This window comes from Schistocerca piceifrons, chromosome 1 (genome assembly GCF_021461385.2).
Source record: "Schistocerca piceifrons isolate TAMUIC-IGC-003096 chromosome 1, iqSchPice1.1, whole genome shotgun sequence".
In the NCBI taxonomy this organism is placed as follows: domain Eukaryota; kingdom Metazoa; phylum Arthropoda; class Insecta; order Orthoptera; family Acrididae; genus Schistocerca; species Schistocerca piceifrons.
This window is the reverse complement of record NC_060138.1, coordinates 1,052,128,355-1,052,155,133: the sequence shown is the minus strand read 5'-3', so window position 1 is coordinate 1,052,155,133 and position 26,779 is coordinate 1,052,128,355. Positions and strand designations below refer to the sequence as shown.

Genomic DNA, 26,779 nt, shown 5'->3' with positions numbered 1-26,779 from the left:
TACCAGCGTTTCTTCTTGACAGAGAAGAGAACAACTTGAGCGTGTGGTGTGGCAGAAGAGATAATGGACTCACTGGTGAGGCGTCAAAATATTTTTCCTCTACGCATGTATGTATGCACCACTCTACCCTTGTAAGTGGTATATTCCCGCCATTAGGTTACCATCATGCGGACTGCCGAGTCACCGGAAGGATTCTCACTACGCACGATACGACCGTAAGTGAACGAACTACTCCTAGACTATCATTAAAGTTAGTTTCGTTTCATGTACAGGTCGAAAGTGTATAGGTGTCAATGGCATGACACGGAGTAGCAATCAGGAACTAAGTTTTTCTCTGTGAGGCTCAAACTTTTGGAAAAGTAAATTCAATGATTCAGTTACTGCCATGTTCCTTTTATTTCAGACGCAATGATTCTATGACAGAGTCATAAGCAGTCGACTGTAACAAAGCATGTAACAGCGTTTTGTTCTTAAATGCCGCCCATGGCAAACAACATTTCAAAACGCTCGGCATAGGCCTAAACCAGTTTTGATTCTGTTATAGCCAGTGTTTTTTTTCTTTGTTGTAATTTTATTCCCCTGCTCCATGAGCAGAGGAGGCCTGGCAGCGGCACAGCACCGCTGTTGAGCCAAATGAGTGTACAATATACATGAAAGGGGAACGCTTACAAAAAAGGGGTGATAAAGGGGAGACAGAAAGAAACAGCAAACGGAGATGAGGGAAGGTAAAATATACTCTAATATGGAAACATGCACATAGGGGACAGTTGTTAAAAGGTCGACATAAAGTTAAAGGAACACAGCTGGCAATTCCTTGCTCACTTAAAATCACTAGAGTCAAAGTTAAAAGTTGGCCACAGTATAAAAATCACACAGAGCGAGACACTTAAAAAACAAAACCACTGGAAATGACAGAACACTCAGAAAGAATAAAAACTGCTGGTAGGGACTTGCCGAAGGACTAGAGGGCGGAGAGGAGGGAAAAAGAGGGGAGTGGGAAGGGGGTGGGAGGAAGAGGAAATGGGGGGACAGGGGGCACACCAAAAGACAGGAGACGGGCAGGGCGGGAGATGAAGAAGGAAGACAAGGTAGGAGGGGACGTAGGAGGGGGAAAGCTGTTCAGGAGAAGGGAGGGGGAGGAGAGAGAGCCCTGAGGAGAAGGCAAGAGGAAGGTGGGGTTACAGTTGGTAGAAAGGGTAGACGTCAGGGCGAAGCTCATCTTCTGGGAGAGGTGGATGCTGGAAGTTGCGTTGGGAAAAGAGGTGAAGGATGTGGACGTAGAGAGAGGGCGGACACAATGGTAAAGGCGCGGGAAGACAGTGACTATGTCACAAATAAAAAGGAAGCTCATAACGTCCCACAGTTCGAGAGTGAGGTATACAAGCTAACTGTACATGCAAGGAGAATAACAAGCAGTTACACCCGCTTTAAATTATCAGCATATTACGTGCTCTTTAAGTTGCATGCCCGAGTGCGTTTGCTTCCCAGTCCCTGTGTATATGTGGCGCCACACTTCCACCGGACCCAACACACCCTGATGGATTGGCCTGAAAGCCAGAAGGCGGGTGACGCTTCGATGAGAGCAGCCAGTCTCCTGCAGACCAACACCGCGTCGGCTCTCGAACTCTGTCCACTGGGTGGTGAATGTTCATTGGTCCCGACGTCGAGTTACTGCAGTTGCCACTGTTTCGTTACAGTATAATCCAAGAAGCACATACGTAATCTTAATATAATGTTGTTTCGGTAGTTACTCTTTAAATGTAACTGCACAGGCATCTACATCTACATCTATACTCCGCAAGCCACCTGATGGTGTGTGGCAGAGGGTACCTTGAGTACCTCTATCGGTTCTCCCTTCTATTCCAGTCTCATATTGTTCGCGGAAAGAGAGATTGTCGGTATGCCTCTGTGTGGGCTCTAATCTCTCTGATTTTATCCTCATGGTCTCTTCGCGAGATATACGTAGGAGGGAGCAATAAACTGCTTTACTCCTCGGTGAAGGTCTGTTCTCGAAACTTCAAGAAAAGCCTGTACCGAGCTACTGAGCGTCTCTCCTGCAGATGTTAAGGATATTGGTCTGTAATTATTCGTGTCAGGTCATTTAACTTATTTATATACAGGTGTCACCGGCGCTTTTATCCATGCGCTAGGGACTTTCCGCTGGGCGAGACATTTGCGATAAACAGAGGCTAAGTAAGTGCCAATGCCGCGGAGTACTCTCTACAAAACCGAATGTGGATTGCATCTGGACCTGATGACTTACTTATTTTCAACTCTATCAGTTGCTTCTCTACGCGACGGATGCCAATTTCCATGTCCTCCATGCGGGAACCTGTAAGACAATCAAACAACGATATGTTTGCACGATCGTTTGAATGATTCGTTAAATGTGAAATTTAAAACTTCGTCTTTCGTTTAGCCGTCTTCCGTTGCCACCCCAGACTGAGCGACGAAGGACTAGATAGAAGACTTCGACCCGCTTAGTGATTTAACTTATGACCAGAATTTTTTCGTGTTCTCGGCAAGATCTTGCGCTTAAGTATGACGGTGGAAATTGCTGTAAGCGTCGCGCATTGTTCTTCTCACGGACATATAATCTGCGTAACGCTTTCGCGATTACTAAATGATCCTGTAACGAAGCGCGGAGCTCTCCATTGGATCTTCTCTATCTCTTCTATCAACCCTATCTGGTACGGATCCCATACCAGTGAGCAGTATTCAAGCAGTGGGCGAACAAGTGTACTGTAACCTACTTCATTTGTTTCCGGACTGCATTTCCTTAGGATTCTACCAATGAATCTCAGTCTGGCATCTGCTTTACCGACGATTAATTTTATATAGTCATTCCATTTTAGATCACTCCTAATGCCTACTCCTATATAATTTATGGAATTAACTGCTTCCAGTTGCTGACCTGCTATATTGTAGCTAAATGATAAATGATCTGTACAAAAGGAAACGGCGAATACAGGACAATGCAACACCTAAACAATCCTAATAATCATCGACTTCTACATACATCCTCCTCCTCCGCAAATTACCGTTCGGTACATGATGGAGGTTACCTTGCACCACTTCTAGTCATTTCTTCTCCTGTTCCACTCGCAAATAGAGCGGAGGAGGAACGATTGTCTAAAAGCCCCCGAAGGGCCCTAATTGCTAGCATGTTCATGATCCTTACGCATAACGTATGTTGGCAACAGTAGACTCGCTCTGCAGTCGGTCTCAAATGTCGGTTCTCTAAATTTCCTCCAATTGTATCTTGCGGAAGGAGGGTTGTTTTCACCTCCAGGTATTCTCATTTGAGTTCACGAAGCATCTCCGTAACACTTGCCTGCTGGTGGAACGTATCGGTAACAAATGTAGCAGCCCTCTTCTGAACTGCTTCGACGTATTCCTTTAATTCCAGGCACTCGAACAGTACTCAAGAACAGGTCGATTTAGAATTCTATTCGCCGTCTCCTTTACGGATAAGTTACACTTCCCCATAATTCCGAAAATAAAACGAAATTGAATATTCGCCTTATCTATTACCAAACTGACGTGCTCATTCCATAAAATATTGCTTTGCACCGTTACGTCGAGATAATTAATCGAAATGACTGAGTCATGCTGCACGCTACTAATGCTGTATTCGAACGCTACACGCTTGTTTTTCGTATTCATCCGTATCAACGTGCATCGTTCTACCTTTGTTCAAGCTGCCATTCACCACATCAACTAGAAATTTTGTCTGAGTCGCCTTGTATCCTCGTACAGTCCCTCAACGGCGTCATCAGCAAACAGCCGTAAATTGCTGTTCACTCTTTCCATCAGGTCATTTATGTGTGTAGAGAATAAGAGGGGTCCTATCACACGTTCCTGGGGCACTCCTGACGATACTTTTGTCTCTGATGGACACTCGCCGGCTAGGACTGTGTACTGCGTTCTATCACTTTAAAAAGTCTTCGAGTCACTCACATATCTGCGAACATAAACTGTATGTTCGGACCTTCGTCAAGAGCCTGCAGTGGGGGACAGTGCGAAATGCTTTGCGGAAAATTGGGAATATGGAACCTGTCTGTCATCCTCCCTCGATGGCTTGTTGGATAAAATGTGAGATAAGGGCAAACTGAGTTTCGCACGAGCGATGCTTTTTAATGTGCTGATTTATGGAAAGAAACTTTTTTGCTTCAAGGGAATTTATTTTACTCGAATTCAGAATGTAATTAAGGGGAGGTTTACTATCTTTGACCCAAAAAAATCATGTTCTTTGAGAATGTTTTTCTCTGGATGTGTTATAGATGTCAACGTCAAATTTGGTCAAAATTTTTATTGACATTTTCTCTACAAACTGGAATTTTTTCGACCGGAAATGTAGAAGATCCAAGGGGGAAGTGCCGTCGGAACGAAACAAAATTTCGATGTAGACCTCCACGCGCGGTATGTCACAGGTCAGCCGGCTCGTCTGAAATCAAAATTGAGTTGACGATAGCGAAGTATATAAGATTCTTTAGGAGTTTTACCTCGCATATGTTATTTGGACCATAGGAAACAAAATGGCGGCCATTTGAAAAAATACGGTTTTTATTCATCGACTTTTCGAATTCGTTGGCCAAGTAGAAATATTTATAGTTTATGAATCGGAATAAAAGTGGTACAACTCCTAGAAAATTTGGTTAGCTTCGTCGGAAACAAAGAATCATGCCAATCGGTTCAATAGATTTGAAGTTCCATACCGCGCGATGAAAAAAAGTCATTTCGAGAAGAACGCGTTTGAAGTTTTGAGTACATATAATTGCAATATTATGCCACGTACGTTCACTCTGCTATTACGTGTCCATAAACTAGTCCTTCCTCTTCCTTACAGAGGGCGTTCTGCTTGATCTGGGCCATCCTGCGCTGCTCCCGATCCGCTCGTACTGCCGGTGACAAGCGTTTTTCGGCCGCTTGAATCCGGTGATCTTCCGAATGCTTGGCGAACTGCATCGATTAAAGTACCAGGGTGACGTCCATCGTTTTCATGGTCTTCAAAAATGCTGAATACCTTTCGTTGAAGCTGCTAACTGCCAGGAAAGCCGCAATCTCCACAGTCTTCGCTCCAGAATGCAAATGATTGGGGACTAACTTCCAAACATACGCGTTCAAACTTTCATTTGAAATTTGTGTGTTTCCTCCCAAGCACCGGTACAATAACTCGTCCTCCGAAAGAAAAAACTGGTGCGTAAAAAGGCCGATTTGAGACAGGTGCGTATTTTTGTTCAACCGCGAATAACAAACGTTTCCGTTCCATATTCGGAAAAACCGTTTCAGGATATGATTCTAAACATTTTTATGGATCCAAAAATGCAACCGTCGTCCTCCAGAATGCGAGTCCAGTGTCCACCTCGCTCGGTAATAAACGGAGGCTAAGTGGCAATGCCGCGGAGTACTCTCTGCAAAACCCAATTTGTATTGCATCTGGACCTGGTGACTTGATTATTTTCAACTGTTTCAGTTGCTTCCCTACGCCACGGATGCCAATTTCCATGTCCTCCATGCTGGAGTCTATAAGACAATCAAATGACGATATGTTTGCACGATCGTCTCAATGATTTGTTACATGTGAAATTTAAAATTGCTTCTTTCCTTTACCCGTCTTCCGTTGCCACCCCAGACTGAGCGACATTGGAGTAGATAGATGCCTTCGACCCGCTTAGTGATTTAACTTATGACCCGAACTTTCTCTCGTTCTCGGCAAGATCTTTTTTGCTTAAGTATGACGGCGGAAGTTGCTGTATGCGTCGCGCACTGTTCTTCTCACGGACATAAGAATTTCTACAAACTTTTGCCTGTCAACATGTGCGCGCTCTTCTTTGAACCGAAAGTGCAACAGTCTGTTTCCACAGCGTTTTACGACTATGATCATTAAAGCACGGAGTTTCCTTTCCATCCTAAATCCATTTACTTGGCACGATTTATAATCAGTTTAAACTTTGCCCATAACCCCTTTACGTTCGTCATGCTGGACCTATCTGATGTCCATTCATTGTCTAAGTAGACCACTAACAACTGTTTATCTGATTTTTCTTACACGAAAACTCTCCCGGCCTTCTTTACGGATTTATAAATTTGGTAACCAGAGTCTCTATGATGACATCATGATCCCTAATCCCTATTTCTATACTGACACTGTCCATAAGGTCCGGTCCGTTTGTAGCTACAACGTCTAAAATATCTCCATTGCATGTGGATTGTCTATCTAGTACTCAAGGCAGTTTTCGGTAAACGCGGTCAGAAGTTCTTCATTAGCCCGTCTGACGCTATTATGGCCGCACGACGCGAATTGACAGACTCTTAACGTGGAATGTTAATTGGACTTAGACGCTTGGGACATTCAGTTTGGGATCTCGTTTCGGAATTCAATATTCCGAGATTCACGCGTCAAGAGTGCGCCGAGAATATCAAATTTTACGCGGTTTCCTCTCACTATGGACAACGCAGTGGCCTTCACTTAACGGCCGAGAGCAGCGGCATTTGCGTAGAGTCATCAGCGCTAACAGATACGCAATACTGTGTAAGATAACCGCAAAATTCAGTATGGGACGTGCGGAGACATTTGACGTTAATGGGCTACGACAGAAGACGACCGACGCGAATGTATTTGCTAACAGCACGACATCGCCTGCAGCGCCTCTTCTGGGCCTGTGTTTGTATCGTTCGGACTCCAGACGACTGAAAATTCGTGGCCTGGTCAGATGAGTGCCGATTTCAGTTGTTAAAAGATGGTGTTAGGATTCGATGTCGCACAGACCCCACGGAGCCATGGACCCAAGCCGCGAACAAGGCGCTGTGCAAGCTGGTGGTGGCTCCATAATGGTGTGGGCTGTGTTTACGTGGAATGGAATGGATCTTCAGATCCAACTGAACCGATCACTGACTGGAAATGATTGAAATGATTATGTTCGGCAACTTTGAGACTATTTACAGCAGTTCATAGACTTCATGTACCCAAACAACGATGTCATATCAACGGGCCACAATTGTTCGCGATTGGTTTGCAAAACATTCTGGACAATTCGAGCGAAAATTTTGGCCACCCAGACTGCTCAACACGAAACCCATCGAACATTTACGGAACAAAATGGAGAGGTCAGTTAGTACACATCATCCTGCAGCGACAACAATTTCGCAATTAAGGACGGCTGTAGAGACAGTATGGCTCACTATTTCTGTAGGGAACGTCCAACGACTTGTTGAGTCCATGTTACTTCCAATTGCTTGACTACGCCGTGAAGAAGGAGATCCGACACCATTTTAAAAGGTATTCATGACTTTTGTCATCTTAGTGTATAGCAGAATCGCCGAGGATCCAAAACGCAGATATACACTTGGTAATAACAAGCGTTTCATATGGAAACGGATCATATGAAACCAGACTTCAGTACGTCCCCTCATCGACGCCCGTAGATGTTCAAAAATCATAAGCGTGTTCCAAACGCACTGATAACACAGCTCTACAAAATAAAATTTTTTTTTCGTTGCCAGGGAAGTTTGAACGAAAATGGGATATTGTTATGATACTCATTCCGAGTATATTTGTACTTTTTCCAAATTGGCTCTGGTTTTTGAGATATAGGTTATTTGTGGAAATGAGAGTTTCATGTGGATAATATCGACTGCAGGGTCCATATATGGTGTAATGTATTTGCTACCTGTTTTTTAATTAGTGATATTGTACTATCTTTATTAAACAATTGTGCTCAGGGAGTGCATCTGTGTGGTTGAGGATTACATCATGCAAACATCACACTGTCAGCATGTGTTCAGTCCTGTAGTGCGGTGCGTGTGTTGAAGATATTGAGGGTTGTGCAGATTTGAATTCGGCGGTACTCGACATTCATTTGTTGGCCGAGGTAATCCCCGCAACAGCCGATAGGTAGCGTTCAGTGTAAAGAAGAAAAATGGCGATGGTCGAAAGTCACACACATGTGCAGTGCAGCTTGAAGGAGATAGAACCTTTTCATCGTGACGTAGCAAATAAGAGGTGAGTATTCATTTCACACAAAACAATTAATGATGTTTGTTGGATGTGATTGACATGCAAATACAACAAAGTTCTGCATAATATGTAGTATTTGTGCAATTTTGTTTTAGGAAAACATGAGTTCTTCACGCCGTCTTTGCGTGAACCATCCAGATGAGTTCTGCTACATTTGTGGTGAATACGTTCTTCAAAAGAACAGGAAGAATATCACTCCTTTTGTGAAGGAAGCGTATCTGGCATATTTCGGAATTAAACTTGGAGATCAAGACAAGGCGTGGGCACCCCATAAAGTTTGTAAATGCTGTGTGGAGTGCTTACGGCAGTGGACAAAACGAGAAAGGAAAAGCTTAAACTTCGGAGTGCATATGGTATGGCGAGAGCAGAAGAACCATACAGATGATTGCTATTTTTGCATTGTTAATGTGAAAGGTTTTAATAGGTTCAAAAAACGAAAGTGGGAATATCCCGATTTGGAGTCAGCAAGAAGACCGGTGGTGCACAGCAACGATGTTCCTGTACCAACCTTCACAACATTACCCACGCTAACATCATCAGATGACGATGTGCACGGCGAGGAATGTACAAGTAGTGGTTCGGAATACGAAGGACGTGAGACACAACCCCAGCAGTTCGACCAGAAGGATCTCAGTGACTTGATACGAGAACTCAATCTTTCAAAGCAAGCATCAGAACTCTTAGCATCCAGGCTTAAGGAAAAGAGCTGTCTTCATCCAAGTGTTAAAATAACAGCTTACCGGACGAGAGAAGAAAACCTTCTTCCATACTTCAACCAAGAAGAGGTTATAGTGTCTTGCAGCAATATACCTGGACTTTTACTTGAATTGGGGCTGCCGGAATATAGACCAGAGGACTGGCGTCTCTTCATAGACAGTTCCACTAGAAGTTTAAAATGAGTTCTCCTACACAATGGCAATCGTTACGCATCTATTCCAATTGCCCACTCAACAAAACTTTGTGAGGCATATGCTAACATCAAGATGGTTCTGCAGAAAATTCAGTATATGCAGCACCAGTGGTTGATTTGTGTTGATTTGAAAATGGTGAACTTCTTGCTTGGACAACAAAGTGGATACACAAAGCACCCATGTTTTATCTGCATGTGGGATAGTATGGCAAAGCACGAACATTGGAAGCAGAAAACATGGCCTCCAAGGGAACATATGGCTGTTGGTGAAGCAAACATCATTAATGAACCTCTGGTTAGTAGGGACAAGATTGTTCTTCCACCATTACATATTAAGTTAGGACTAATGAAGCAATTCACCAAAGCTTTAGACAGAAATGGTAATTGCTTCACATACATCTGCAATACGTTCCCTGGACTCAGTAGTGAAAAACTTAAGGCAGGAGTATTTGATGGTCCTCAAATTAGCAGGCTCATCAACGATACCAATTTTACAAGTGTCATGACTGTCACTGAAGCATCGGCCTGGAACAGTTTTGTCGCTGTTGTAAAATGTTTTTTGGGCAATCATAAAGCTCCCAATTACGAGGAACTGGTCAAAAACATGCTCACTAACTTTCAAAACTTAGGAGCTAACATGAGCATAAAATTGCACTTCCTTCACAGCCACTTGGATCGATTTCCTCGTAATCTAGGTGATTTCAGTGAGGAACAAGGAGAGCGGTTCTATCAATATATGAAAGGAATAGAGGAAAGATATAAAGGAAGATGGGACAGGCATATGATGGCAGATTATTGCTGGAATCTGCAACGTGACTGTTCTGAAGAGACCTATAAAAGGAAAGCGTGCAGGAAGCGGTTCGTCATGGACGGAAAATGATATACTTATAGAGAAACTTTTCAATTATGTTTTATAAGTGGACAAATGCCTATCAAGTTTTCATAGAAGCTATTTATAAAGATTATTTTCTTTTTTCGTTGTAGTTTGTAGCGCTCGAGTTCAGTATTAGCAATTTTTTCTAATTTTTTGAATAAATCATGCATTATCTCAAAAACTAGAGCCAAACTGCATAAATGGTTGCTATATTCGTCCTCAGCACCACTAACCTATCCTAAAGCCACTCAAATATCCTTGGCAAGAAAATGAGTGTTGACCAGTGTAATCATCCACAATGAGTCCCCGGAGTTCATCGGCGCTATCAACGGGAATTGAGTAAATCTGAGAAGTATCCACTCCCTCCTCCTCCCCCCCCCCCCCCCGCCACCCCCTCCACGCCCCAAAGAAAGCGGACAAAATGTCTCTAACAGGATCTATTCAGTCTCTATAGGCCAAATAGGCAGCAGCTTAATATAACAAAAACGAAACTGACACACAATCTCTCGAAGTTCCCTTACTCCGAATTTCCCTCACGCATCACCACGTAGCTGTACATGCTTCATTAATTTCGCTACTTTTTTTACTTTGGTGTCCTTAGAAACGTAATCTATGAAAGTCCTGTCCACAGCGTCCGTGATTAAAACAGTGGTGGAACTCTGTCAAGAAAAGTACTTGTGACACACTGAAGAGCATTATCACGGTATTAATTGGGGATTCAAAACTATTTCTGCTTTGTGTCGTCCTTAACGTTGGTAGAAAAGATTCTAGATGTCGCCCCAGTAGGCTGTAATTTGTGCCGGCTGCAGGTGATTCAACTTATCTCGCAGTCGATTGCTTAAGTCATTAGTGTTTTTAATCCGGCTGGTACTCAGTCTACAATTGAAATATTTGACACTAGTTTTGATATGAAGCAAATTAATTCTACATATGATTTGCGGAAATAGCTTTGTGAAATTATACTTCGCGTTTTGTAGTGTAGTTGTTTATTATTAAATTTGGGGACCATTTCTTCGAGTGTTAATCAGTTTGTCATATGTAAATAGCGATTCTTTTGGATGTGAATCAAATTTATTAAACTTGTATTAGTTTCTTTTAATAGCACTGTGAGATCATGGTGTGCATTCTTCAGTTTAGTTCTTTAATAGCAAATTTTGAGCTGTTTCTCTGACTGTTATTCGTTCCCTCATATGTACATAGTGTATTCGTTTGTCTGAACTGCTATATATTGGTCTATTTTTTGGTCTTATTCCATCCATTAGCACAGTTTCTGAAGCGACTGACATACACACACGTCCCATCAAAGTAGTCGATAGTTAAAGCAAAGAAAGGAAGTTATAAGACAATGTGATATCTCTACTTAAATGCAAATGAGCTCAGTACTTCAGAATCGCAACATGGCGGCGACCGAAAAGGACGTGAAAACAGCTGTTTATTTACTGATAAAACAGTGGTAAGAAATGGGGATAAACTGCTATAACTATGTTACCTGACATAATGGTCAATACATGCGTTGTGTTTGGCTGTAATTTTTCGTACAGCAGAAGGAAAAAACAAGGAAAGAAACATGTCACAATGCAAGCATAATCAGAAAAATCATAAGTATTTTTGCTTTTGAACTGTATGTAAGCCTAAAAAATTACAGTAAGTTTCTCTTATCCAAAATATCGCCGATGTTCCAATAGTTTATGTATGTTTTGAGAGGTTTAATAATTCTAACAAACAGAGGTAGCTTAATGACTCTTTCAACCAGTTTTGGTCAACTTCGGTTTTTCCTCGAGTAGTAGCTCGTTACGAAAGTGCTCCTATAAATGGAACGTGCTATGTGTCATTGACAATTGTCTTCACCCATTTGAGTACTCTTAAGAAAACTACAGTCTGCTCTTAAAGTGTTTATACATAACTTGCTGTTCTTCTCATAACACGTACAGTGTATTTGTCAAATTCAACCAGTTCGCAAATATTGCTCAAATGCTGAACTTGTTTAGACCACCTCCTAAAGTTTACAACGACATTTAGTTTCAGAAAATCGTAGTAGTAGCATGCACAAACTTCCTGACGCCGCCTTCTTACCTCAGCAAAGGTCAGGCTTCAGTGAAAGATGCGCCTTCGCCAGTCTAGTAATGTATGTCTGTGGATTTTATCGCTGCCTCTTACAAAGAAGGATTAAAACAAATGAGAAATTGTGAAGTCGTTTTAAATTTTCGGCAACTAAATAAAACCCTGTGGACGGTAACTTAAAGGTTAAAATATCATAAGCTCTTTAACGTTCACTAAGAATTATTGAAGCATACGCATAGCTAAGGGAGCTTCGCAGCTGCAAAGTATGAGGGCGTGCTGAAAAGTACTGTCTCCAAATTTTTTGTGCCAATACTCTTAATGCGTTTTTAACAAAACAAACGTTAGACTGCCAAACAGAAATTATCTTTGGCAGCTAGCAAGTCGTCTTATAGTCAACCATCCACTACTACTGTGAAGCTAGTTGGCCTAACATAAATGTCACTGAATGTGCGAATTTGTGAAAGAGCCGTGTGTAACTGCCCATGCCAAAAAAACCTGCCCTGTGAACCGTTTGACCTTAATAGTCATAGCGAAGGTTACTTTTATTTGGAAATGTTGTGTTGTCGTTTGGAAAGGTATGCTAGGTCGGATAGGAAGGTGTGAGGTTAGTGCTGGGTATGAGTACAGTTTTATCGGATCCAGTTAATTTAGCAGTGATAATGTACTCTTTTAGGTGAGTTACCACTTATCTTAAAAGGTTAACTAGAGGATATTAGCATTTTGATTTCAAAATAACATAATAGTTATAGGATTTTTTTTAAAAAGCAATTGACGGAGTAGTAAAGCAGACATATTTAAAGAGTTCAAAAATTCCACAGGGTGCAGTTGAACGTTATTTCTTTACGTTTAACAGAATCAGAACTCAGTGAAATAAACCATTGCCTCTCCAGGTAACAAACTGAAAATGACGTATTCATTAACTGTTAGAGAATCATCATTTTTTGAACACAGAATCGCCGTTTAATAGGACTGCGATACATTTCGTAATGGCGCTAAGATTCAGAGAAGTGTAACGTAATGTTGCAAATGCTGTAAAGTAATGACCAGTTAAAAGTGAAATAAATCAAGTTAGAAAATTGAACTGTTCTTACCGTTGTTGATGAATGTTTATGTAATTCAGTTTATTTACGCAGTACATAATGCTTTCGTAAAGAAAGTAAACAACTCCAACCGCTGTTGTGCGTAATAGTAAAATTAAATTGCCAATAGATGGCGACTTTTAAATTCTTTACATCGACGTTTACGACCGATATCGCGTGGCGTACTCCACTTCCGTAAGAAATCTAAACAACTACAGCAATTGTCGTGAATGTTAGTTAAACATTTTGACAACAGACGGCATCTTCTACAATGGCTTTATAAAAATGTCTTAAAAATTAAGTTTTTGTAACGAATACAGTAACTTTAAGCTAATAGCGTATTTTTCGTTGTTAGTGATGAACTAAATCTTGAAAATGATGCCTCAGTAATTATTTTTGATTAAGAAATACTGGACGATGTATGGGATACCGAAAAATACTGAGAAATAACATATATGACCGGTTAGAAGTATTGGAATTCGCATATATGCAGTTACCTTAGTATTCTTACCTATCGTAACCAATATAAAGAGAAAATACAGGCAGATCCCAAAACCTGAGTCATTTCTATGTGACATAGTTGTGATTGCTTTAATCTTAGTATCAGATACAAATTGTCTGCGTACAATACAGAATTTTATCTTGAAGGTGGCATATACGAACTATTTAAAATTTTGACACAATTGTCCTCGTACACATCAGTAATCTTGAAGCGAAACGAAAACAATCTTTGACATTATAACAACGCGAACGTAAGTTAAATATGAGGTATTTGCACGTAAGATTGCTGGTATAATCGCTCGAACTAGATAAAAGTAATTTCCATTTTGGAGAGAAGTTCTGATTATTTTCAAAGTACAGGAATTAACCTTCGCATTCTGTTGTGTACATAGTTCCGCGTAGTCAGCGCGTACACAACTTTCCCACTAGAGCGCGCCCCGCTAAGCACAACAGCGCAGGCGCAGCGCTCGTCCGTCTCTGCACTACGAAATGGCGCTGCCTTAAAGACGGACCAAATTCTGCTTCCGCCGATCCGCGTATTAATATGTAACGCAGCCAATGAGATTGCTGCTAACGTAGAACCTTTTCTCCTCGCGGATCACACTTGCGCAGTGATACCTGAACGCACGAGGTATTATAACGAGTGTACAGACCTCCGATCAGTCAGTCTGCATTAGTCTGTGGAGGAGGAGGATATTCGTGTTTAACGTCCCGTCGACAACGAGGCCATTAGAGACGGAGCACAAGCTCGGATTAGGGAAGGATGGGGAAGGAAGTCGGCCGTGCCCTTTCAAAGCAACCATCCCGGCATTTGCCTGGAATGATCTAGGGAAATCACGGAAAACCTAAATCAGGATGGCCGGACGCGGGATTGAACCGTCTCCTCCCGAATGCGAGTCCAGTGTGCTAACCATTGCGCCACCTCGCTCGGTGCATTAGTCTGTACCAGTCTGCATTAGTCTGTACCAGTCTGCATTAGTCTGTACCAGTCTGCATTAGTCTGTACCAGTCTGCATTAGTCTGTACCAGTCTGCATTAGTCTGTACCAGTCTGCATTAGTCTGTACCAGTCTGCATTAGTCTGTACCAGTCTGCATAAGTCTGTACCAGTCTGCATTAGTCTGTACCAGTCTGCATTAGTCTGTACCAGTCTGCATTAGTCTGTACCAGTCTGCATTAGTCTGTACCAGTCTGCATTAGTCTGTACCAGTCTGCATTAGTCTGTACCAGTCTGCATTAGTCTGTACCAGTCTGCATTTGTCTGCACTAGTCTGCACCAGTCTATAGTCAAGTTTCAGTTTGCGCCTAATAAAATTATCATATTCCTGTACATAGCAATGAAGAGAAATGTATAGACACTTTGTCAAGTATCAGAGATATGTGAGAATAAGATAAACGTGCCAAGACCAAAGGAACTTCAGATTGTCAATTTTAAATAGCATCCAGAATCAAGTTACGTAAGGTTTATGCTTGTTACTATTTTAATAAATGTGTGTGAAAATTAATCAATTCCGTTTAAAGTTGGTCACCGTCAATCTGCTACTCTAACCGTGCATGTGGCATTTCTATCGTCTGACCTAACGGCAGAAGATAAACACGCCACGATAAGACCACGAGACACATTGCTGACGCTCGCCTACTTCGTTAGAGCGACAAGTCAAATAATGTGATGGTGTGTGTACCGAAGTTCTTACAGTACGCACACCACACATCCCATCATAATGTCCAGGGCACCATCATGAATCGCGGTGACTTCGTGTAATAATTGTCTTTGAATAGATGTGTCAGTCATTTTTGTTCCATCCATTGCATACTTCTTTTAATTACCTTCTGTACTATGTTAAGTATATTGTAGCAGTTCTTTCTAAGTATGGTGTAAGTTTCATCGAGCTATGATATCTGGCAGTGATACGTCATACGAAAATTACTTCCGTCCTTAAGTTTTGCACACGTTTGTATAATTATTGCGAATCGAAGTTCGTCATCAGCCCGAAATGTTTTGACCGAAACCTCTCTGTGATGACGTAACTGGAGATGATCTCTGACGAGAGTCTAAACATGTAATCCAAATAAACATAGAAACGTTATCCAGGCGGTGTTCCTCCTTATTTGTTGTAATATGGAGTTCATGTATTGTTGACTTTCTAATCTGATTTACGAAGGAGCATTTCCTGGTTCTTATCAGTTAATTTATGTTGATGTGAAGTAGCGACGGAGACATAATGTATTCCTCCCTAACTTACAATAACGGCTATCCCATTGCATCATAGTGTGATTCATCCCGTGTGGTGGCCCGATTGAGTAAGGTGCCTAACCACATCTTCTTGCTTCTGTCAAGATAGAGTGGTATTGGACCTCCACTTCAAGCACTACGTATCGCTCTGCTGACTTGCCCAATTACAATTGTGTCTTGTATCAAAGCAGAAGGAGTCCAGCTCTTCGTCCTGCCACGCGTGTCTTACACGCTATTTCACGACTTGCAAAATATCACCATCTGTTTGAGCATTTTCGAACAGAATTATGCGTATTGCGAACCAGCGGTCACAGTGATTTTAGTATTACTGTCAGAAAAATGAAAACATGAGGTACTAGCACGTCGTAGACTTACGAGAGATATGAAGCAAGTTGTGAGGCAGCAACATCATCTGTGACACCAACGGATGGTGTTTTAGGTGCTGCTGGTAAGATTCTGCGATGCTGAAGCTGTCCTCGCCATAATACAGCATGACGGGGCACAGAAGAGAACGGTAACTTTTCTACCGCTCTTGTAGTGTGTAGCTCCACTATATCTCTCTCAGCTACTGTGTTGTTGTTATCGTGCACTCACACAGGCTTCTACTAAGCACCCAGTCGCAGCCCCTTCTCCGCCAAAAGCCTATGTTCAGGAAGCATTAACTACACCCGTGCTCAAAAATTTAGGATAATACTGATACAAGGTGAAACAATGCTCTGGTGGGCTGTTTGTGGGTTTAAATCACCTCGGGGTATGACCATGCGGTGCATTTGACCTGCGGTCGTCGCACGGTGTCGCTGGCAGCAGTCCACATACGCAGAGGTGTGTTGGTGAATGTCAGAGTACGGTGCAACGAGTAAGTGTGAAGACGTTTTCAGACGTGCTAATGGTAACTGTGTGTAGAGACTGGCTCAAAGAACGCATATTGATGACTTTATGAGGGGCAGAAAACTAGAGCGACTGGAGGCTGGTGAAACACAGCAGGTCATAGCACGGGCCTCCGTGTGCCACAAAGTGTGATCTCAAGGTTATGGCAACGATTTCAGCAGACAGGAAACGCGCCCAGGCGCTACAGTACGGCACGTCCACAGTGTACAACACCACAAGAAGACCGATATCTCACCATCAGTGCCCGCAGACGGCCACGGAGTAGTGCAGGTAGCCTTGCTCGGGACATTACCGCACCCACTGGAACAGTTGTCTCCAGATACCCAGTCTACAGACGACTGAACATATATGGTTTATTCGCCCGGAAACCTGCAAGGTGCATTCCACTGACCCCTGCTCACAGGAGAGCCCGTAAAGCCTGGTGTCAAGAACACAGTACATGGTCATTTGAACAATGGTCCCAGGTTATGTTCACGGACGAGTCCAGGTATAGTCTGAACAGTGAATTCTCGCCGGGTTTTCATCTGGCCTGAACCAGGAACCAGATACCAGCCCCTTAATGTCCTTGGAAGGGACCTGTATGGAAGTCGTGGTTTGATGGTGTGTGGTGGGATTATGATTGGTGCACGTACAGCCCTGCATGTCTTTGACAGAGGAACTGTAACAGGTCAGGTGTATCGGGACGTCATTTTGCCCCAGTATGTCCCCATTTTCAGGGGTACAGTGGGTCCCACCTTCCTCCTGATGGATGATACCGCACGACCCCACACAGCTGCCATCGTGAAGGAGTAGCCTGAAGCAGAAGATATCAGGCGAATGAAGTGGCCTGCCTGTTCTCCATACCTAAACCCCATCGAGCACGTCCGGGATGCTCTCGGTCGACGTATCGCTGCACGTCTTCAAACCCCTACGACACTTCGGGAGCTCCGACAGGCACTGATGCAAGAATGCGAGGCTATACCCCAGCAGCTGCTCGACCACCTGATCCAGAGCATGCCAACCTGTTGTGCGGCCTGTGTACTTGTGCGTGGTAATCATATCCCATATTGATGTCCGGGTACACGCGCAGGAAACAGTGGCGTTTTGTTGCACATGTGTTTCGGGACGGTTTTCTCAGCTTATCACAAATACCGTTGGCTTACAGTTCTGTGTTCCTGTGTGTTTCCTATGTGCGTATGGTATTAGCGCTAGTTTTGTGTAGTGCCACGCTGTGTGGCACCACATTCTGCAATTATCCTTAATTTATGAGCATGAGTGTACTATTTTGACTAGATCTTTTCCTATACGCAACTAGAGAGCTTAATAAAGGTAATCGATGCATGGTCTCCTCTCCATGTTCTAGAATAACGCTTGTAATCTCCAGAAAAGCTTCGCACATTATTCGTATCTTTCTAGCGCTCGTGTAAAACGGACGCTCTCGTAATTGCAGGAAGGCGTGTCCTTTCAAGAAATCTGCGTGTTAACCTTATGAACCAGTGCCGATATTACTCTGCCATCGCGTCTAGAAGCTTCCGGACAGTCATGTGCCGCAACACCGGAAAGTCGGCCATGTTTCCTCTCAGTGCTTCCGCGCATACACCCTCCTCTGGTGCATAATTCAAGCTTACGTTAGCTCATGAAATCAGTCACATAGAACCAGAATATTCAGTAATCACCACTAAGGTGGAATGAAGCGGAACTGGTCGTGGAATACACCTACCTGCCACGCTACATAGTCCTCGATGGTTCTGGTATTAATATTACATTGAAACACTTGGGTGAAGTACCTTGAACGGCTTCTTTTCCACATTATTTTCCGCAGTTTTTACGCCAACACCAGCAAACGCTTTTTCGACATACACAAAAGCCAGTTGTTGAATTCACGCCATTTTTTTAACCTATATCTCGCTCGCAATAGGAAATAATCTTGACGACTTTAATTTTGACAATGACGAGCACTACTGCTGAAGATGGTGCAATTTGATTAGCTCCTAGCTCCACATCGTCTTGGTGATTATACGTCACAGACGTTCATTACACAGAGCCTGCGCCAAGCATCCGCGAGTGCACGTCTCCATTCCATAGCCACTTAAACGAGAGAAAGAATCTCGTCACACCGTTTCCATAGAATATCGGTTTATAGAGATTCTGGTCGTATGTGAAGTACGTTAGCGGCAAGAAACAATCAATGTCTTCTCTGTGCGATAGCAACGGAAATACTATCGAAGACAGTGCTGCCAAAGCAGAGTTACTGAACACAGTCTTCCGAAATGCCTTCACAAAAGAAGACGAAGTAAATATTCCAGAATTCGAATCGTGGCCGCCAACATGAGTAACGTAGAAGTAAACATCCTCGGATCAGTGAAGCAACTTAAGATCACTTAATAAAAGCAAGTCTTCTGGTCCAGACTGTATACCAATTAGGTTACTTTCGGACTATGCTGGTGCATTAGCTCTATACTTAACAATCATATACAACAGTTCGCTCGTCGAATGATCAGTACGCAAAGACTGGGAAGTTGCACAGGTCACACCAATATTCAAGAAAGGTAGTATGGGTAATGCACTAAATTACAGGCCCATATCGTTAACGTCGATATGCAGCAGGATTTTGGAACATATATTGTGTTCGAACATTATGAATTACCTCGAAGAAAACGGTCTATTGACACACAACCAATATGCGTTTAGAAAACATAGTTCCTGTGAAACCAAACCAGCTCTTTATGCACATGAAGTGTTGAGTGCTATTGACACGGGCTTTCAGATCGATTTCGTATTTCTGGATTCCCGGAAGGCTTTTGACATGGTACCACACAAGCGGCTCGTAGCGAAATAGCGGCTTATCGAATTTCGTCTCAGTTATGTGACTGGATTTGTGATTTCCTGTCAGAGAGGTCACAGTTCGTAGTAACTGACGGAAAGTCATCGAGTAAAACAGAAGTGATTTCTGGCGTTCCCCAAAGTAGTGTTGTAGGCCCTTTGCTGTTCCTTATCCATGCAAACGATTTGGGAGCGATCTGAGCAGCTGTCTTAGGTTTTTTGCAGATGAAGTTGCTGTTTATCGACCAATAAAGTCATCATAAGATCAAAACAACCTGCAAAACGATTTAGAAAAGATATCTGAATGGTGTGAAAAGTGTCAGTTGACCCTAAATAACGAAAAGTGTGAGGTCATCCACGTAAGTGCTAAAAGAAAGCTCGTTACACGATAAATCCGTCAAATCTAAAAGCTGTAAATTCATCTAAATACCTAGGTATTAGAATTACGAGCAACTTAAATTGGAAGGAACACACAGAAAATGTTGTGGGGAAGGCTAACCAAAGACAGCGTTTTATTGGCAGGACACTTAGAAAATGTAACAGACCTACTAATTAGACTGCCTACACTACTCTTGACCGTCCTCTCTTAGAATACTGCTGTGTGGTGTGCGATCCTTACCAGATAGGGCTGACGGAGTACATCGAAAAAGTTCAAAGAAAGGCAGCACATATTGTATTTTGTATTATCGCGAAATATGGGAGAGAGTGTCACAGAAATGATACAGGATTTGGGGTGGACATCATTGAAAGAAAGGCGTTTTTGGTTGCGGCGGAATCTTCTCGCGATATTCCAATCACGAACTTCCTCCTCCGAAGGCGAAAATATTTTGTTGACACCGAACTACATAGGGAGGAACGACCTCCACGATAAAATAAGGGAAATCAGAGCTCGTACGGAAAGATATAGGTATTCATTATTTCCGCGCGCTATACGAGATTGGAATAATAGAGAATTGTGAAGGCGGTTCGATGAACCGTCAGCCAGGCACTTAAATGTGATTTGCAGAGTATCCATGTCGACGTAAATGCAGATATATTATAAAGTTATTCTTGATACATTTTGATTCTAATAGTTTCTCATACGCTTCATCTTTTTTCTTCCTACATCTTCATTTACATTCATACACAGCATGGCGCATGGCGGAGGGTAAGCTGCACCACTACTAGTCCTTTCCTTTCCTGTTCCACTCACTAAAAGAGCGAGGGAAAAGAGACTACCTATATGCAACCGTACGAGTCCTGATTTTCCTTATTTTCGTCATCCTTACGCGAAATGTACGCAGTTGGCAGCAGAACCGCACTGCAGTCAGCTCCAGATGCCGGTTCTCTAAATTTTCTTTTGTGTTCCGCGAACAGAACGTCGTCTTCCCTCTAGGGAAGTGTCTCTGTACTACTTGCTTGCTGATCGAAGCTACAGGCAACGTACCAGCAGTCCTCCTCTGAATTATTTCAGCGTTTTCCTTCAATCCGACCTGGTGGGGATCCCAAGCACTCGATCATGACTCAATAAAGGGTTATACTGATGTTCTATACGCGTTCTCTTTTACGGATGTCCGCCTTCTTAAGTGACTGGTCAGCGCGTGTAACTGCCATGCAGTGGACACGGGTTCGATTTCCGGCCAGATTGGAGTTTTTCTCCGCTCGGGGACGTGGTGCTGAGTTGGCCTCCACATTAGTTCATCTTTAACACGCAAGTTTCCCAATGTGGGGAACTACCCCAGCTGTGGTCTCCCGGAAATCAACGCCATACGATCATTTCATTTCCTTTACAGATGAACCACACTCTCCCAAGACTACACTGGACACTGCTAACGTAGCATTATACCATTATGGGATTCGTTTCCCTGTTGTTGTTGTCTTCAGTCCTGAGACTGGTTTGATGCAGCTCTTCATGCTATTCTATCCTGTGCAAGCTTCTTCTTCTCCCAGTACTTACTGCAACCTACATCCTTTTGAATCTGCTTAGTGTATTCATCTCTTGGTCTCCTTCTACGATTTTTGCCCTCCACGCTGCCCTCCAATGCTAAATTTGTGATCCCTTGATGCCTCAGAACATGTCCTACCAACCGGTCCCTTCTTCTTGTCAAGTTGTGCCACAAAATCCTCTTCTCCCCAATTCCATTCAATACCTCCTCATTAGTTATGTGATCTACCTATCTAATCTTCAGCATTCTTCTATAGCACCACATTTCGAAAGCTTCTATTCTCTTCTTGTCCAAACTATTTATCGTCCATGTTTCACTTCCATACATGGTTACACTCCATACAAATACTTTCAGAAACGACTTCCTGACACTTAAATGTATACTTGACGTTCACAAATTTCTCTTCTTCAGAAACGCTTTCCTTTCCATTGCCAGTCTACATTTTATATCCTCTCCACTTCGACGATCATCAGTTATTTTGCTCCCCAAATAGCAAAACTCCTTTACTACTTTTAGTGTCTCATTTCCTAATCTAAATCCCTCAGCATCACCCGACTTAATTCGACTACATTCCATTATCCTCGTTTTGCTTTTGTTGATGTTCATCTTATACCGTCCTTTCAAGACTCTGTCCATTCCGTTCAACTGCTCTTCCAAGTCCTTTGCTGTCTCTGACAGAATTACAATGTCATCGGCGAACCTCAACGTTTTTATTTCTTCTCCATGGACTTTAATACCTACTCCGAATTTTTCTTTTGTTTCCTTTACTGCTTGCTCAATATACAGATTGAATAACATCGAGGACAGGCTACAACCCCGTCTCACTCCCTTCCCAACCGCTGCTTCCCTTTCATGCCCGTCGACTCTTATAACTGCCATCTGATTTCTGTACAAATTGTAAATAGCCTTTCACTCCATGTATTTTACCCCTGCTACCTTTAGAATTTGAAAGAGAGTATTCCAGTCAACATTGTCAAATCTTTCTCTAAGTCTACAAATGCTAGAAATATAGGTTTGCTTTCCTTAATCTATTTTGTAAGATAAGTCGCAGGGTCAGTATTGCCTCACGTGTTCCAACATTTCTGCGGAATCCAAACTGATCTTCCCCGAGGTCGGCTTCTACCAGTTTTTTCATTCGTCTGTAAAGAATTCGCGTTAGTATTTTGCAGCTGTGACTTATTAAACTGATAGTTCGGTAATTTTCACATCTGTCAACACCTGCTTTCATTGGGATTGGAATTATTATAGTCTTCTTGAAGTCTGAGGGCATTTCGCCTGTCTCATACATCTTGCTCACCAGATGGTAGAGTTTTGTCAGGACTGGCTCTCCCAAGGCCGTCAGTAGTTCCAATGGAATGTTGTCTACTCTCAGGGCCTTGTTTCGACTCAGGTCTTTCAGTGCTCTGTCAAACTCTTCACGCAGTATCGTATCTCCCATTTCATCTTCATCTACATCCTCTTCCATTTCCACAATATTGTCCTCAAGTACATCGCCCTTGTATAGACCCTCTATATACTCCTTCCACCTTTCGGCTTTCCCTTCTGTGCTTAGAACTGGGTTTCCATCTGAGCTCTTGATATTCATACAAGTGGTTCTCTTTTCTCAAAATGTCTCTTTAATTTTCCTGTAGGCAGTATCTATCTTACCCGTAGTGAGATAAGCCTCTACATCCTTACATTTGTCCTCTAGCCATCCCTGCTTAGCCATTTTGCACTTCCTGTCGATCTCATTTTGCCTGTTTCATTTACTGCGTTTTTATATTTTCTCCTTTCATCAATTAAGTTCAGTATTTCTTCTGTTACCCAAGGATTTCTACTAGCCCTCGTCTTTTTACCTACTTGATCCTCTGCTGCCTTCACTACTTCATTCCTCAGGGCTACCCATTCTTCTTCTACTGTATTTCTTTCCCCCATTCCTGTCAAATGTTCCCTTATTCTCTCCCTGAGACACTGTACAACCTCTGGTTTAGTCAGCTTATCCGGGTCCCATCTCCTTACATTCCCACCTTTTTGCAGTTTCTTCAGTTTTAATCTGCAGTTCATAACCAATAGATTGTGGTCAGAATCCACATCTGCCCCTGGAAATGTCTTACAATTTAAAACCTGGTTTCTAAATCTCTGTCTTAACATTATACAATCTATCTGATACCTTCTAGTATCTCCAGGATTCTTCCATGTATACAACCTTCTTTTATGTTTCTTGAACCAAGTGTTAGCTATGATTAAATTATGCCCTGTGCAAAATTCTACCAGGCGGCTTCCTCTTTCATTTCTCTCCCCCAATGCATATTCACCGACTGTTTCCTTCTCTCCCTTTTCCTACTCTCGAATTCCAGTCACCCATGACTATTAAATTTTCGTCTCCTTTCACTACCTGAATAATTTCTTTTATCTCATCATACATTTCATCAATTTCTTCATCATCTGCAGAGCTAGTTAGCATATAAACTTGTACTACTGTAGTAGGCATGGGCTTCGTGTCTATCTTGGCCACAATAATGCGTTCACTATGCTGTTGGTAGTAGCTTACCCGCACTCCTATTTTTTTATTCATTATTAAACCTACTCCTGCATTACCCCTATTTGATTTTGTATTTATAACCCTTTGTTCACCTGACCAAAAGTATTGTTCCTCCTGCCACCGAACTTCACTAATTCCCACTATATCTAACTTCAACCTATCCATTTCCGTTTTTAAATTTTCCAACCTGCCTGTCCGATTAAGGGATCTGACATTCCACGCTCCGATCCGTAGAACGGCAGTTTTCTTTCTCCTGATAACGACGTCCTCTTGAAGAGTCCCCGCCCGGAGATCCGAATGGGGGACTATTTTACCTCCGGAATATTTTACCCAAGAGGATGCCATCGTCATTTAACCATACAGTAAAGCTGCATGCCCTTGGGAAAAATTACGGCCGTAGTTTCCCCTTGCTTTCAGCCGTTCGCAGTACCAGCACAGCAAGGCCGTTTTGGTTAGTGTTGCAAGACCAGATCAGTCAATCATCCAGACTGTTGCCCGTGCAACTACTGAAAAGGCTGCTGCCCCTCTTCAGGAACCACACGTTTGTCTGGCCTCTCAACAAATACCCCTTCGTTGTGGTTGCACCTACGGTACGGCCATCTGTATCGCTGAGGCACGCAAGCCTCCCCACCAACGGCAAGGTCCATGGTTAAAGGGTGGTGGTGGGGGGGGGGGGGGGGGGGGAGGATAACGTTCTGGGTTCTAATATTGAAGAAGTCTTGGAGGCTCTCCTATATCTGGGGGCCTATTCCACATCCTCGTACCTTCGTTAACAGTCTGCAGTGGCGCACCTTGTCAAATGTTTTCCAGAAATCTAGGAATGTAGACTATGCCTCTTGCCTTTCATCCTCGGTTCGCGGTATACCATCTGGGAAAAGGGCAAGCTCAGTTACACACGAGCGATGTTCTCTAAATCCTTGCTATCTGCTGACTGAAGCTTTCAAAAGTTGGTTCAAATGGCTCTGAGCATTATGGGACTCAACTTCTGAGCTCATCAGTCCCCTAACTAACCTAAGGACATCACACTCATCCATTCCCGAGGCAGGATTCGAACCTGCAACCGTAGCGGTCTCGTGGTTCCAGACTGTAGCGCCTAGAACCGCACGGCCACTCCGGCCAGCACAGAAGCTTTCTGTCTCAAGGTAGTTTACTACATTGAAACTGAGAACATGTTCAAGAATTCTGCAGCAAACAGGTAAGGATGCTGGTCTGTTATTTTGCTGGTCCGTTTTACCGTTGTTGTAGACAGGAACCATATGTCGTTTTTCCCAGTCGCTTGAGACTTTTCGCTGATAAATGAAGGCTACGTAACTGTTCATTTCCGTACTCTCTATAAAACCGAATTGGGATTCCATACGGACCAGGCACCTTATTTTTTTCAAATCTTTCAGGGCATTCTCTATACCAGGGATGTCTATTTCTGTGTCCCCCGTACTGGAATCTGGGTGTCGCTCAAACGACGGTATGTTTGTAAGATCCTCTTCAGTGAATGATTTCTTAAACGCGAAATTTAAAACTTCATTTTTACTTTTGCTGTCTTCTATTGACAAATCAAAGTGGTCAATGAGTGACTGCATAGAAGTATTCGTCCCTCATAGTGATATTACGTAAGACAACAATTTTCTCGGGTTCTCTACGAGATGGATCGATATTTTACGGACGCACGAATTTCTAGTAACTTTTACCTGCTGCCATCTGCGCGTTCTTCTTTGAACCGAGAGTTCAAGTTTCTGCTTCCTCGGCATTTCCCAAATTTTGTTATAAAACCACTCGTCACATACTTGTCCATAGCGCGATTTACAATCCGTTCCGATTTCTCCCATAGTTCCTCGTCGTCCATCATATAGGAAGTAAATTATGTCCATTCATTGCTTAAGAAGGATGCTACCACCGATATATCTGCTATTTCTAGCAAAATTACTCTTACAGCTTTCTTGACTGATTTATTAGCAATTCTCGCAATGATGACATCACGATTACTAAATCCTGTCTCCGTACCGACGTCTTCTACAAGGACAGCCCTGTTCCTTAAGTCGAAATGCACAGAAAAAGACACTTCATTCAACCATAACACTTCTTATGATACTGCTAGAACTTAGCTTGATAACAAGTACACTTGTGACTACGTTTTCTTCCACCTGTACGCCTCATTTTAATAACAGAATTTATTTTATTTATTTCTTGAATTTATGGTATGTAAGTTGGAATGCAAGTATGATCTGGAAGTGCCATATCTAAGTCTCAAGGGGTACGTGACACCTTTTTTCGCATTCGCCCGCGCGTTTTGGCGCTTCTTTGGCCTGCTCGTTCGTGTAGTTGGTACCAAACCATTAAATCTTCTTTGGGGTAATGCTGTTGCTATAAAGACTTCGTGCTTATAGTGGTAAGTAACTGAGAAACTATGAATTTTATGAATGAGCTGATAGATTGTAGTTATTTCAGTTTTTAAAATTAACAAATCACTAATAATTAGGGCGTTTTGCTTCAGAGTTAAAATTAAGTTAATGACGTTTGCAGATAGCACTGTAGTAATTACAGCGGGCGTACGATGAACAACATTAATAATATCCGGATGTAAATGGTTTGTCGATTCAGTCAATTACTGTGGGTAGATTTTACCAGTCCATAGATTGGCGTCAAAACGCTCGTCGGAAATTCTGTATGGCAGGAAGGACGCCGATAGAGTTCAATCTAGGGCGTGTCAATAAAATCCTCATTTATTAGCTTTAGAAAAGCAAACATTCGGCGAGTAATTGGCCAAAGCCGGTCCAGTGAGGTGCGACCTAAACGAGATTGATGGAGTTGCTCTGCGACGCATCGCTGGCGACTCATTGCTATACAAATCGGCAAACACGAACCATCGCTACCAGCTAGTTACATCGGGGGATTCCGTTGCTGTCAAGCAAAAGAACGCATTATGCAACCTCATCTTAGCAAATAAAAAAGTATTTCGCTTGAGACGTATT

At 42.7% G+C, this 26,779-nt stretch overlaps 1 protein-coding gene across 1 annotated transcript in view; it reads right to left on the bottom strand.

Annotated features, from left to right (window-relative positions):
- The window catches only part of LOC124796481 (guanylate cyclase 32E), an 823,982-nt gene that overhangs the window by 57,097 nt on the left and 740,106 nt on the right, over positions 1 to 26,779 (bottom strand). The window lies entirely within an intron of this gene.